The sequence below is a fragment of the Chiloscyllium punctatum genome, chromosome 39 (assembly GCF_047496795.1).
Source record: "Chiloscyllium punctatum isolate Juve2018m chromosome 39, sChiPun1.3, whole genome shotgun sequence".
Lineage (NCBI taxonomy): Eukaryota > Metazoa > Chordata > Chondrichthyes > Orectolobiformes > Hemiscylliidae > Chiloscyllium > Chiloscyllium punctatum.
This window is the reverse complement of record NC_092777.1, coordinates 23405585-23420028: the sequence shown is the minus strand read 5'-3', so window position 1 is coordinate 23420028 and position 14444 is coordinate 23405585.

Here is a 14444-nt window from a genome sequence, read left to right as displayed (position 1 = left end):
AATAAACATATAGAGGCTCTGATCAAGAATGAGAAGAAGAAATCATATATTAGATATAGACAACTGGGAGCAAATGAATCTCTTGAAAAGTAAAAGTGGTGTAGGGGCATTTTAAAGAGGGAAATCAGGTGGGCAAAAGGGGATATGAAATAGCCTTGACAGATAAAGTTAAGGATAATCCAAAGAGATTCTGTAAGCACATTAAAAGTAAAAGAGAAGCTAGGGTGAGAACAGGGTCCTTAAAGATCACCAAGTTTTGCCTATGTGTGGAACCACAGGAGATGGGAGAGATACTGAACAAATAATATTTCAGGTCAGATTTTACTATGGGCAAGGAAATGGAGGCTACGGAACTTGGGGAAATAAATATTGATGTTTTGGAAACAGTCCACATTACAGATGAGCAAGTGCTGCAGGTCTTAAAAAACATAAAAGTAGATAAATCTCTGGGACCTAATCAAGTGTATTCCAAGACATTGTGGAAAGTCAGGGAATAAATTGCATTGTCCTTAGCAGAGATGTTTGTATCATCTACAGCCACGGGTGAGGTGCCAAAAGTTTGGAGGGTGGTGAATGCTGTGCCTTTATTTAAGAAAGACTGTAAGGAGAGGTCTGGGAACCATAGACCTGTGAGTCTGACATCAGTGGCAGGTAAGTTGTTGGAGAGGATTCTGAGAGATAGGATTTACATGCACTTGGAGAGGCAAGGACTGATTAGGGATAGTCAGCATGACTTTGTGTGTGGGAAATCGTGAGTCAACACGATTGAGCTTTTTGAGGATGCAACCAAAATGCTAGATGAGTAGTAGACCTCGTCTTTGTTTTTGGATATTAGTAAAGTCTTTGACATGGTTCTGCGCATGATAGACTAAGGGAGAGCTTGCCAATTGGACACAAAATTGGTTTGACAGTAGGAGACAGAGGGCAGTAGTGGTGAGTTGTTTTTCAGGATGGAGGCCTGTGACCAGCAGTGTTGTGCAAGGATTGGTGCTAGGTCCATTTTTGTTTGTCATCTATATCAGTGATTTGGATGAGAATTTATGAGGTATGGTCAGTAAGTTTGTGGAGGACACCAAAATTGGTGGTATAGTCTAAAATTACAAAGGGGTCTTGATCAATTGGGTCAATGGGCTGAGTGCATCAGAAACTTTGACTTCTCTATCTCATGATGCTGTGTGGCTAGCTGTGTTCTTCCAGGCTCCTGCTTGTCTACCTTCGATTCCAGCATCTGCAGTTCTTTTGGCTCTAAGTGGGCTGAGGAGTGGCAGGTGGAGTTTAATTTGGATATATGTGAGGGCAGGACTCATACACTTAATGGTAGGGCCCTGTATAGTGTTGTCAAACAGAGAGACCTAGGGGTTCAAGTACATAGTTCTTTGAAAGTTGCATCATAGGTAGACTGGGTGGTTAAGAAGGTGTTTAGCATGCTTGCTTTCATTGCTCAGATCTTTGAGTATAGGAACTGAGACATCATTTTGAAGTTGTACAAGACATTGGTGAGGCCACTTTTGGAGTACTATATACAATTCTGGTCACCCTGATGTAGGAAGGATATTATTAAATTGGAGAAGGTCCAGAAAAGATTTGCCATGATGTTGCTGGGACTGGAGGGTTTGAGTTATAAGGATAGGCTGGATAGGCTGACACTTTTTTCACTGGAGTGGAGAAGGTTGGAGAGGTGACCTTACAGAGGTTTATAAAATCAGAAGCGGCACGTATAAGGTGAACAGCAAAGCTCTTTTCTCTCTCATGGGTGAGTTCGAAACTAAGGGGCGTATTTTTTACGGTGAGAGGACAAAGATTTACAAGGAACCTTCGGGGCAACTTCTTCACACAAACAGTAGTTCGGATGTGAAATAAACTGCTAGATGAAGAGATAGATGCAGGTACAGTGACAACATTTAAAAGACATTTGGACAGGTATATGAATAGGAAAATCTTTTTGGGATATGGACTAAACATAGGCAAGTGAGACTAGTTTAGTTGGGAAACTTCACTGGCATGAATGACTTTGATCAAAGAGTGTGTTTCTCTTCAGTACAGTTCTATTATCATTAGAACATTAAGTGAGCATATGTTCAGCTCCACTCCCAAAACTTTGGTATATAATTTTGAATGGCATTTTAGTGCAATACTAGAGGAGTTCAATATTGCAGGAAATTCCTTCTTTTCAATGCGATGCAAATCTGAGTCCCTATCTGCCTTTTAAAACAGACACAAAATTTCCCGGCACCATTCAAAGAGAAAGGAAGATCTTACAGAGGCCAGGCCAGAAATATCACAAGACCAACATCATTATAATAGATTAATTAATCATTTATCTCTTTAGTAGCCAAACAGTGTAGACCAAACTTTCACCTTTTGGACGAGCCTCTTGAATTGGGAAATTTCCTGACTCTGCAGACCCACCTCAGTGGCATGTGTACTGTTAGACTCAATTTTCATTTCCATGGTTCAGCTATGAAAAGGGGGATAGGCTTGCCAACCCCAAAATGAGATTGGACCCAAAAGCAAATTGAAGGTCACCATAGGGTGAGTGCTGGGCTGGCTGGTTGGAAAGCCCTTTTTGGTTCTCTGGAACTTCAGTCCAGTTGGCCCCACTTCAAATCCTCCAGCCCTTGCTCCTCACATTGCATCACCACCCCGCCCTCCCCAAATCCCCATGCCTCTGCCATGACCCCATGAAGATTCAATGTCATTAACGCCCGTATCTACCTCCAAGATATTTAAACTCCCCATACCAATTCAATTCCCAGTCATCATCTTACCCAGTCCCAGGTTCACTCACTCATACTTGTTCTGCAAATTAATGGCCCTCCATGCCCATTCATCCAGAGTTCTTTTGGACAGAATCAATATGAAACCATTTAAAAACAGATCAAAGTTAATAACTCTTTGATGACACTGGTGTTCCTACAGACCTAAAATAAGTATCAAATGGGCCATTAAAGTATTACAAACAAAGGCTTTAAGCACAGCATACCTCTGAAGGTTGTGCAAATAAATGATGAGAAATTGACAAAACAGATTGTAAAAAGAACAAATTACAGTAACCACATGACAATATCAAGGTAAAAACAATGACTGCAGATGCTGAAAACCAAATACTGGATTAGTGGTGCTGGAAGAGCACAGCAGTTCAGGCAGCATCCAACGAGCAGCGAGCAGTCAATCTAAGTCTCCAGTTCTACCCTCCACTATCATAAACAACCTACCACTCACATCATCCACTCACATCATCCTGTTATGGACTAGACCAAACCCAATCAAAAAACTCAGGAAACCGTCTCGACCCTAACACTTTCTTATGTCAAAGGTAAATGTGAGATGTTGTGTTCCAGATACAATTTGATTGATCAAACTACTTGATGGTAAGCAAAACACAATTTATTCAAACACTATAGTTAAGATACAACCAAAGGAAAATAAACTTGGAAAAACTTAACTCTGTTGGAATTTTAATTGAATTTTAGATGTAGTAACTGTTAGTGATTAACTGTTCTAATACAGTAACATCCCATAAACATGCCCTTGGCAAAAAGGCAAATTCAGGAAACAGATTGTCTCACATGCCAGTCCCATTGCAGCCCAGGAGGAAAGCATCCAGAGAAAACTCGGAAAGAGAATGTTGCAGCCAGCTGAGACTCCAACACCAATTGGTGCTGAAAAACGTAAAAGTCCTGGTTCTGTAGGTAGGAGCTTGACCATACCCTTTCAAGCTGTGTCTACTGTTCCAACTTGAAAAGAGAAACACCCTAGGCTTCACAAGTTGTTTATCATCTCAAAGACCACTTGGTATCTGTCCCCCAGTCTCTCTCTAAGTAAAACCAGGACAAAACACACATCTTAAAGCCACACTATCATCACAATCCCCTTTTAGTGTGAACTCTCAGCTAAGTATGCATAATGAGGAGACCCATATGCAATTCCACCAGAACTTGACTATTAACTATTTATGGATTACAGAATTCCACAATTCTACACATAGCTAAGACTGCTTAGCTACTGAAAAGGACAGTATTGTTGGGCATGGAGACGGCATTATGTTTTACTTCTCTCATTCATTTTATTATCCGATTGATACTTATCCCAACCACACTGATAAAATTCCATATCATCACTGTGTCTTTCTGTATAGACCATAGGGAATAGGAAGGCTGTTTGGCCCCTTGAGACTGTTCTGCTGTTCAATAGGTGCCAACCCCTGCCTGCTCCAGTGTACATTGTCCCATAGTTAACTTTTCCCACTTTTCTCATTATTAAAGATGAAAATTTAAAACTAGTTATTCTTCTTGAACAATAATAGTTGTGGACCCCTATTTGACAATCTGTACATTTTTGCACCTTAACAAATTTTCCTTCACCAAGAAGATATCGACAGTTGGAAGATATTGACAGTACTGTGAAGTACTATCATGAACAACTTTTATCATATGGCATTTTATTTTTGACAAAGTACCATGAGAGATGGGTTGCAGATGTGCAATCTTAATTCCTCATACTGTAAATTCCCAAGTTTACTGAACAGTCAGGGACAGGGATGACATGAAAGCTTGAAATTTTCCTATGGGACGAGACGGAAAATCAGAGACTGAGAGCCATAGAGTTGTACAGAATACACACAGACACTTCAGTCCTACTCATCCATGCTGATGATATATCCTTAATAAATCTAGTTCCATTTGCCAGTATTTGGCCCATAAACCATTCCTATTCGCATACCCATGCAGATGCATTTTAAATGTTGTAATTGTACCAGCCTACACCACTTCCTCTGGCAGCTCCTTCCATACACACACCATATTCTGTGTGAAAACGTTGCCCCTTATGTCTCTTTCATATCTTTCCCCTCTCACCTTAAACCTATGTCCTCCAGTTTTGGACTTCCCTAGCCTGGGGAAAAGACCTTGACTATTCACCCTATCCATTCCTCTCATGATTTTATAAACCTCTATAAGATCACCACTCAGCCTTCAATGCTCTAGGGACATTATCTCCAGCCTATTCTGCCTCGCCCTCTAGCTCAAACGCTCCAACCTAGCAACATCCTTGTAAATCTTTTGTGCACCCTTTCAAGTTTCTTGGGAGGCCAGAATTGAATGGCCTGGTCAGGTCCACGCCCTCCTACAACCCACCCTCCCATCCTGACACCTTCCCCTGCCACCGCAGGAATTGCAAAACCTGCGCCCACACCTCTTCCCTCACCCCCATCCAAGGCCCTAAAGGAGCCTTCCACATCCATCAAAGTTTTACCTGCACATCCACCAATATCATTTATTGAATCTGTTGCTTCCGATGCAGTCTCCTCTACACTGGGGAGACTGGACGCCTCCTAGCAGAACACTTTAGGGAACATCTCTGCGACACCCACACCAATCAACCACACCGCTCTGTGGCCCAACATTTCAACTCCCCCTCCCACTCTGCTGAGGACATGGAGGTCCTGGGCCTCCTTCACCGCCACTCCCTCACCACCAGACGCCTGGAGGAAGAACACCTCATCTTCCACCTCAGAACACTTCAATCCCAGGGCATCAATGTGGACTTCAACAGTTTCCTCATTTCCCCTTCCCCCACCTCACCCCAGTTCCAAACTTCCAGCTCAGCACTGCCCCCATGACTTGTCCTACCTGCCTATCTTCTTTTCCACCTATCCACTCCACACTCTTCCCTGACCTATCACCTTCATCCATACCCCCATTCACCTATTGTACTCTATGCTACTTTCTCTCCACCCCCACCCTCCTCTCACTTATCTCTCCACCCTTCAGGCTCTCTGCCTGTATTCGGGCTTTTGCCTGAAATGTCGATTTTACTGCTCCTCGGATACTGACTGCTGTGCTTTTCCAGCACCACTCTAATCTAGACTCTGGTTTCCAGCATCTACAGTCATTGTTTTTACCTGGCCTCATCAATGTGCTGTGCAGCTGCAACATGACCTCCAACCCCCTTTATTCAATGCACTGACCAATGACGGCAAACGTACAAAACACTTTCTTCAATACCCTGTCTACCTGCAACTTCACTTTCAAAAAACTATTAACCTGCACCCCAAGGTCTCTTTGTTCAGCAACACTCCCCTGAGCCCTACCATCAAGTGTATAGGTCTTACCCTAATTTGCCTTATAAAATGCAACACCTCACTTTTTCCTAAATTAAACTCCTTCTGCCACTCCTCGGCCCAAGGTCCCATTGCACTCTGAGGTAATCTTCTTTACTGTCCACTACACCACCAATTTTGGTGTCATATGCACATTCAGAGAGTTAGTTACCTCACCCTATTTAACTACCATTTGCAACCATCTGGATCAAAGCTAGACTGTGGCAGATGATTATGACTTTTGTTTAATAAAAAGTGCCAAAAGGCAAAAAGTGCTTGAAAAGTATCATATTGCTACATAACGAGTGTCCATGTATATTGGCATGGATAGATGACTAGCTTATTGATGGAAGACAGACAGTTGGGAGGAAAGGGACATTTTTACAATGGAAATCTGAATCTAGTGAATCACCATTGTGATCAGCACTGGGGTCACAATTATTTCCAATACATATGAATGACTTGGATGATGGAAGTGAATGTACTGTTGCCAAGTTTGTGTGTGACAGTAAAATAGGTGGGAAGGGCACATAGTGAGAATGATAGGAAGAGTCTATTGTCGGCAGATGAAATACCATGTGGGAAAATATTAGTTTATGCACTTTGGCAGAATGAATAAAAGAGCTGAATATTATTTAAGTAGAGAGAGAGATTGCAGAAAGCCGTAGTGCAGAGGGATTTGGGAGTTGTTGTGTATGCATCATACAAACCTAGCATCCAAGTTGAGCAAGTTATAGGAACTGCAAATGGAATGTTGGTCCCTGTTTCATTGGGAACAGAGTAAAGAAAAAATGGGAATTCTTGTTGAAACTATACAAGGCAGTAGTCAGAGCACAGTTCATTTACTAGGAACAGTTTTGTTTCCCTTATTGAAGACAGAATGTGCTGGCATTGGAGGCTGTCCAGAAAAGGTTCACTAGATTGATTCTGGTTTTGAGACATTTTCTTGAGGAGAGGTGAGTGGGTTGGGCCTGTACTTGTTGAAGTTTAGGAGAATGAGAGATTATCTTATTGATACATGCAAAATTCTTAGGGGTTTGATACGCAAGATGAAGACAGCGACATTGTCTCTGTTTTAGCTACCAAAGTGGATAATTTCACATTCATTCACATTAAACTTTGTCTACCAGACAAATTCCCACTTATGCAACTTATCCAAATCACACAGAAGCATCTCTGCATCCTCCTCATAGTTCACCCTCCCACCTAACTTTGTGTCATCTGCAAATTTGGAGACATTACATTTAGTTGCCTCACCTAAATTATTATCATATATTGTGAATAGTTGGGGTCAAAGCACTGATCTCTATAGTACCCCATTGGTCATTGCCCTCCACTATGAAAAAGATAATTTATTCCTCTGATTGTTTTCTGTCTGCCAATTAGTTCTCTATCCATTTCAGTTCACTACCCCTAATCTAATGCACTTTGATTTTGTATGCTAATCTCTTACGTGAGATCTTATCAAGTATCTTTAAAAAAAAATAAGTAAACTCTATCCAGTGGCTCCTCCTTATCTACTCTATCAGTTACATTCCTGTAGATTTGTCAAGCATGATTTGTCTTTGATCAGTCTATGTAACTCTGTCCGATTCTGTTATTATTCTCTAAATGCACTGTTATTAAATTTTTTATCATGGAGTATTGCATTTTCCCCACTATCCACGTCAGGATAATAGTTTATAATTCCATTTTCTCTCCACCTTCCTTTTTAAATATTGGAGTTACTTTAGCTATGTATGAATCCATTGGAACTGTTCCAGATTCTCTAGAATTTTAAACTACGACCACCAAATGGATCCACTGTTTCTAGAACCATTCCCTACTCTACATACTCTATGATTTAGATTATCGAATCCTGGGGATTCATCAGCTTTTAATCCCATCAATTTTTCCAACACCATTTCCCTACAAATACTGATTTACTTCAGTTCCTTCCTCTCAAGCTACAACATTTTTGGTACTCTACTTGAATTCACCTTTGTAAAGACATTAACCAAGATATGGTTTCAATTGGCCTGTCATCTCTTTACTCCCCACGATAACTTCTGGTTTGTCACCACTGATCATTTTCTCTTTGTGTACCTATTGAAGCATTTGCAATCAGCTTTGTATGTGTCTGGCAAACCTATTTTCAAACTATCTGCCCCCAGCCTTCCCAATCCCCAACCATGCAGAAAATAAATATGTTATGATATTGAAGGCACGTACTGTACCTTTAAGAGAGAATGAATCCTGTTCTGAACTGAGAGATTACAAGCATTTGTGTATATGACTAGATGGCAATCCCAGAGTGTACTGGAAAATTGAAAATATGCAATATTCGGCTGTGAAACAGACATCTGAGTTTTGGTTGCTGTTTTGACAACAATTTGAATTTGACCAATCAATTTAAATTATGCCCCAGGATACTAAAACCCAATTGAGTTTGAATTTATTGTTTTGACAACATTGAACAACAAAACAATCCAATTTTAGATATAGAAATATGGACATCTTGAAAATTGGAGAAAAACCAACTGCCATTGAGATAGATCGAAGAAATTAGGAAACACTCTCTATCAAAGATGCCTTTCCAAATGAAACATACTCGCAGTAAAATGAAGGGCAATGGCCCAAGGAATTCAGCAGCAGGAAGAGTGAAGTCACAGAAGACAACAGTTACTGTGTGGTTTTGAAATTAAATTAATGTCTTATTGGAACAGCGTATTGTTATAGAGTTGGAGGCAAGTAATATGCAGTTCAAAAAAAGGGGGTCTTAGAGTCATGAATAGTTGTTGTTTAATGTTCACTTTTCGAGTTAAAAAATAGTGGATTTTGGGAGTTCTCAGTGACTCATCTGTTAACAGATTATGAGATGAGGTGAGCTTTTCTGGTTGTTTGATTTAATTAACAGAAGGGTTCACTGCCATGTCATAACAACCACAGCATCCTATGGAAACAAATTCAGTCGATGCACCAGCTTGAACCCATGATATGAATTTGTCCAAGTAGCATGACTACTAATTACTTAATGCAAATAAACCATCTTCTAAATGTTTCTAGTTTTCCCATAGCTGCGAAGAATTGTTGTAAATTTGTTGAAGGTGGCTGCCTTTTGATTGATACCACCCGTGGCTCGTGGGTGGATGCAGAAGTTTGCAGCAGCTATGTGGGCAGACAGGAGAGTTGTGTCAGGGGTCAGAACTATGTCAAATCACTCCATTAGCATATATTAACAAAGCTCCACGCTGTTTCGAGTAGGAGTTCTGGGCCACCTGTAAATTGGCAAGGTCAGGAATTAAAGTCGACAATTCCATTGTGTGAGCTCTTTAGGTTCAGTCACTGCCCCAATTTTCAAGCCCCTTAGACACAAAATTGTGACTGGTTGAACAGAATTTGGAAAGTTTAGAGCTTTTAAAAGGGGAAATTCTAAAGAGAATTCTTTCTTTCAGCATCTAATTTGGAGCTTCTTGAAAAGGTGAAATCGACTCAAGTGTAACTTAAGAAAGGAAACTGAACTTAGAATTTACAGGGTGAAGGGAGTAAGCATGGAACTCTGATTATCTTTTTTTTAATAAGCAACGAGGCAGAAATTATGGGCTGAATGGCCTTCTTTTACATTATGAATTTTTTACCAACCATGATGATCTAGAGAAAAAGATTCTGGGAGAGAAATTACTTTACTTACTGTTAGTTCTAACAATATGAATGACACATTTGAAGAGTTCTGTTTGATGCTTGGGACTCAAGGTTGTGGATCACATTAAACAAATTTTATCACTAGACACCCATGCCCATCACTATGAACAATCCCGCGTCAACACAGACAAATGGGAAACACCAAATTTCAAAGGAAAATGTTGGCCTGATGTTATTTCATACTTTATTATTTTAATTTTTAAACACAAAAGTGCATCTGAGTGAAATCAGCCTCATTTGGAAAACATCCTCCATGAAAATTAAAATGAATTCAACTGTACTTTCAGTATTGCTAATTATTTCAGCCAGATTTTAAGAGAACGCCAGTTAAGATTTAACATTGACAGCGTTCACTTGTCCAATGGGAACTTCAGTATTATTATTTACCCTTTCTCTTTGTTGTCCATCATGAAGATTTAATCCAATTTTCAACCTTCCCTTGATCCTGTTTTAGTGTGTGATACTGTAACACTGTAACACCACAATCACCGTAGCAGCATAACTCATGAATTGAACTGTACCTAAAGCAGCCTGCAGGGAGGGGAGCAAAAGTACAAAATGGAGTGAACATAGCTAGTGTCTGAAGGGAGGTGGATTTTTTTTTGCCAATGAAATTTGGACATTGCTGGTTAGTCCAATATTTATTGCCCATTCCTAAATGGTCAGAGGGCAACTAAGAGTTATTCTGGAGTCACCAGCCAGAGCAAGGACACCAAGTTTCATTCTGTAAAAGAGAATGGTGAATGAGATGGGTTCTTGTGCCAATTGACAGTGATTACTTATTCGCTATTAGGCTAGCTTTTCATTCCTCAATATTTCCTGAATTCAAATTCCACTATCTGTCTTGTGGGATTTGAACATTAACCTACTGCTCTGGATTACTAATCCAGTGACATTACCACTATGCTTTCCCTCCTCCTAATAAATTGCTGATTAAACACTGTGGGATGGCCCACCACATATTATGTCAATCAAGCACTTTCTGAATAACTTTCTGAATGAGCCTACTGTGGGAACCTTATCAAATGCCTTATTGCAATCCATATACACCACATCCATGTTCGACCTTCGTCAACTTGTCTTGTCACATCCTCAAAGAACTATCTGCCCCTCACAAAGCCGTGCTGACTACCTTTAATCAAGCTATGTTTTTCCAAATAATCAGAAATCCTATCTCTCAGAACCCTTTCCAGCACCTTGCTTACCACAGACGTAAGACGGATTGGTCTGTAATTACCGGAGATTTCCCTTTTCCCTTTCTTGAACAGAGGAACAACATTCGCCTCCCTCCAATCATCCAGTACTACCTCTGTGGAGAGTGAGGATGCAAAGATCATCACCTGAGGTGCAGCAATCTCATTCCTCACTTCCTGTAGTAACTTTGGATTTTTTGGTCCCGCCCTGGATACCTAGCTATCTTGATATTTCCCAGAATTTCCAGTATATCCACTCTCTTAATATAAATGTGTTCAAGCCTATTAACTAGGTCCATCATGTTCTCACAATCAGCAAGGTCCCTCTCTCAAGTGAATACTGAAGGAAAACATTCACTTAGGGCCTCCCCTACCTCTTCAGACTCCAGGCAGAAGTTCCTTCCACTATTCCTGATTGGCCTTACCCTCTCTCTGATTATTCTCTTATTCCTCACCTAAGTGTAGATTAGATTACTTACAGTGTGGAAACAGGCCCTTCAGCCCAACAAGTCCACACCGCCTGGCCGAAATGCAACCCACCCATACCCCTACATCTACCCCTTACCTAACACTACAGGCAATTTAGCATGGCCAATTCACCTGACCTGCACATCTTTGGAATGTGGGAAGAAACCGGAGCACCCGGAGGAAACCCACGCAGACACTGGGAGAATGTGCAAACTCCACACAGAGAGTCGCCTGAGGTGGGAATTGAACCCGGGTCTCTGGCGCTGTGAGGCAGCAGTGCTAACCACTGTGCTACCGCGCCACCCACAAGAGCACCTTTGGATTTTCTCTGATCCTTTCTGCCAAGGCTTTTGCATGCCCCCTCCTCCTTTTCCTCAGTCCATTTTTGAGTTCTTTCCTAGCTACCCTGTAACCCTCTAAGGCTGTGCCAGGTCTTTACTTCCTCAACTTTGAGTAAGCTTCCTTCTTCCTCTTGATGATCTTGTCATCTTGTCATTCCTCTTGTCATCCAAGGCTCCTTTTCCTTACCATTCCTTGCCTGTCTCAGGGGGACAGAGTTATCCAATGCGCACAACAAGTGCTCCTTAAACAGACTCCACATTTCTGTTGTGCATTTTCTGCAGAACAATTGTTCCCGATTTATACTTCACAGCAGTATAATTTCTCCTCCTCTAATTAAATACCTTCCCATACTGTGTGTTCCTATCCGTCTCCATGGCTACGGTAAAGGTGAGGCAGTTGTAGTCACTGTCACTGAAATGCTTTCCCACCAAGATATCTGACACCTGGCCTGACTTGTTGCCTAGCACCAAATCCAATATGGCCTCCCCCCCACCCAAGTTGACCTAACAATATATTGAGTTAGGATTCTTTCCAGGACACACCTGACAAAATCAACTCCATCTAACCCACCTGCACTAGGAGGTTCCAATAAACATTTGGGAAGTTGAAGCCACCCTAACAAGAACTCTGTTACATCTGCACCTTTCCAAGATCTGCTGTCCAATTTGTTCTTCCATCTCTCTGCTGCTATTAGGGAGTCTACAGAAAATACCCAAAAAAATGACTGCTCCTTTCCTGTTATTGACATCTACCCATACTGACTCAGTAGACAAAGCCTCCTCAGCAAGATCATAGTAATTTATCAAGGTTATAATGTCAAAACAGGACAGTAAGTAAGATTTTACAGATATGTTTCAATGAAATCACCCCTCATTCTTTTAAACTTTAATTAGTATAGTTCAAACCCTGTTTAGCCTTTGCACATCATACAATCCTTCCATAGCAGGGATCATCACTCAGTGGCATGGTGGTTCAGTGATTAGAACTGCTATCTCACAATACCAGGGACCTGGGTTCGATTCTAGCCTTGGGTAACTGTATGGAATTGCATGCTCTCCCGTTGTCTGTATGGATTTCCTCTGGGTGCTCCAATTTCTTTCCATAGTCCAAAGATTGCAGGTTCGGTGGGTTGGTCATATTAAGTTGTCCATAGTGTCCAGGAAATGCAGGGTTACAAGAATAGGGTAGGGGGATGGGTCTAGGTGATTTGCCCTTCTGAGGGTCAGTGTGGGCTTGATGGGCCGAATGACCTACTTCCACACTGTAGGGATTCAAATGATTCTCTAGATTGCCTCCAATGAAAGATGGAAGAGGCCTCCTCCTCCTCACCTCCCATAATGGGAGGCCATTTAAAAAACAACACCCAAGGTTAATCACATGTGTGATCTATGGACATTGAGCAAGGGACTCAGTTTCCCTCCAAACCACCAAACCTGCCAAAAGAGAGAATATGAGAATCTTAGTGTTAGCTTGCTTGGCAGCACACTCAAAGGGTTTGAGTATTTGACTTTGGCACCCAATCTAGGTTCACATTTGATTAGATTAGATTAGATTACTTACAGTGTGGAAACAGGCCCTTCGGCCCAACAAGTCCACACCGCCCCGCCGAAGCGTAACCCACCCATACCCCTACATCTACCCCTTACCTAACACTATTGGCAATTTAGCATGGCCAATTCACCTGGCCTGCACATCTTTGGACTGTGGGAGGAAACCGGAGCACCCGGAGGAAACCCATGCAGACACAGGGAGAACGTGCAAACTCCACACAGTCAGTCGCCTGAGGCGGGAATTGAACCCGGGTCTCAGGCGCTGTGAGGCAGCAGTGCTAACCACTGTGCCACCGTGCAGTTTGGGAATGCCAAACTGCCAGTGGTCTTTCAGAAGAGATACTTGGCTAATTTAAATTTTAGCTACATTAGTTAGTGAATTTCCTTACACCACATCCCTTGGAAATGATTAAATTATTTGTGAAGCATTTTGGAATATCCTGAGGCAATGGTAGACACTATATGAATGGAGGTAGATTTCCAAGATGTCAAACAAAGGTGTAATAATCCATTTCATTGTTTGTAGTGTGAAAAATGGTAAATGTTTGCCTGGAACACACTTTTGAGAATCGATGGTAAAACATCATATAAATGTTACTTTCCCTTCTTTTATAAATAAGGTTTAATCATTCAGAATTGCATAAACTTAAGATATAGCTTGTCAAAAATACTGCTGTGCTATAGATAAAAAAAATACAAATAAATCCATGCAGCACTTTGGATGGTTTTGATGTACAAATTATTATTGTCTGGGCTTGCAAACAAAGTCAAAAATGTTCATTTTTGCATAAATTGAATTCCAAAGAAGAATCAAAATTTCCTTTCAGTTCCTTGAATACCAATAAACAGGATACATTTTAAATTAAATTACTGATGCATGTCAGATGGGGATAAGAAATTCATACAGTTTGCTAGAAAGGGCCAAATATTTAGACAAAAGACTTCAAATTTAGACAGTTACCTTCTATTGTATCGGGCCAGACCAGAAAAAGAATAGCAAAGACATTTTACTGATGATGTAGAGGCGCCTACATTGGGGTGGATAAAGTCAGAAGTCACACCACGCCAGGTTATAATCAACTAGGCGAAAGTGAGGACTGCAGATGCTGG